This window comes from Hemitrygon akajei, unplaced genomic scaffold (assembly GCF_048418815.1).
Source record: "Hemitrygon akajei unplaced genomic scaffold, sHemAka1.3 Scf000045, whole genome shotgun sequence".
NCBI lineage: Eukaryota > Metazoa > Chordata > Chondrichthyes > Myliobatiformes > Dasyatidae > Hemitrygon > Hemitrygon akajei.
This window is the reverse complement of record NW_027331931.1, coordinates 4681979-4683467: the sequence shown is the minus strand read 5'-3', so window position 1 is coordinate 4683467 and position 1489 is coordinate 4681979.

The following is a 1489-nucleotide window of genomic DNA, read 5'->3' as shown; positions in this document are numbered from 1 at the left end:
AAAGGAGCTGGTTGTGGATTACAGGAGGAATGGAGACAGGGACCAAATTCAACATTTCCAAGTCTGTTATTGACACAAAATGCACATTTTTATGTTGATCATGACAAAATGTATTTTTTCATACCGTTAATGACATAAAGCATATTTAAAGATTGTTACTGACAGAGAATCGTACAATTTGTGTTCCGTGTGTTATCTGAATGTACTTGCCTGTGATGCTGCCACAAGTCAGTGTTTCTCTGTACCTGTACCTTCCCCTACTCATGCACTTGGCAATAAATTCAACAGGATCTGAGAAATCTCAGTGAGATTTGATTAGTGATGATCATCTTGGCAGCTCGGTAGGTCGAATGTATGAGACAGTACACTGTTAAATGCAAAACCCTGAACAGTGTTGATGATCAGAGGGATCTTAGACTCCAAGTTCATCGCTCCCTGAAAGAGACTGCACAGATTGACCGGGAGGTTAAGAGGGCAAAGGGCATGGTTGTCTTTATTAGTTGAAGCATTGAGTTCAAAAGTCGGGAAATTGTGTTGCAGCTGTTACGAGCCTGCTGTCGTACTGTGACTGTTTCTTTAAGAGCGCCGGCGTGAGGAGGCGGGACTATGACGTAAGTCACAGGCTGACAGCGCTGACTGTGGACTGAACCATAAGAGAGAGAGAGCGATCTGCAGACAGGCAGCCGGCCAGTCTAAAGAAAGAGAGAGAGAGACTGGAAAAGCTGATCGCTTCAGTTAGTCGCAGCTGAGGCTTGGAACTCTCCGATGCCCACAAGAGTGGGTTGATCATCGGTACACGGAGCCACAACGAATGTGTGTGGCTGTCACTTCGTATAATCCATAGGAGTGGGTTTTGGAATATATTGTGTTAACCCTTGCCTGGGGTATGTTGTGTGGTAACCCCGGGAAGACGGTATTCCTGTGACAGGTCACTTTCGCTGATAACTCGTCTGTGGACAGATTCAACGGATAAGAACTTCGTCGACGGTTATTTTGAAGTAACGGCCTTTTCTCTACGTTTCACCCTGGATTACAAATATCTCTCTCCCATCATTTATTCCGTGGATTTCTGAACTTTCCTACTTTACCATCTCAAGACTCTAAGTTTTGTTCCCTCAGGCTCGATAGTCTGGGAATTATATTTACACATAAATACACATAACACTGTTAACTTTCCTTTATTTCATTAACTTACTACATCATAAGTAGATACTAATAAAGAGAATGGCTTTAACATCAAAACCAGACTCCAGTGTGAACTATATTGCTGCTGTTTCGTTTCTAAAACGCTACAGTTCGTAACACAGTTTTATAAAACTAGTTAGACCACATCTGGAGTGTTTCATACAGTTCTGGTCGCCCCCATTCTCGGAAGGATGTCGGGGCTTTGGAGAGGGCGCAGAAGAGGTTTACCAGGACACTGCCTGGATTAGAGGGCATGAGCTGTAACGAGAGGCTGGACAAACTTGTGTTGTTTTCTCCAGAGCGG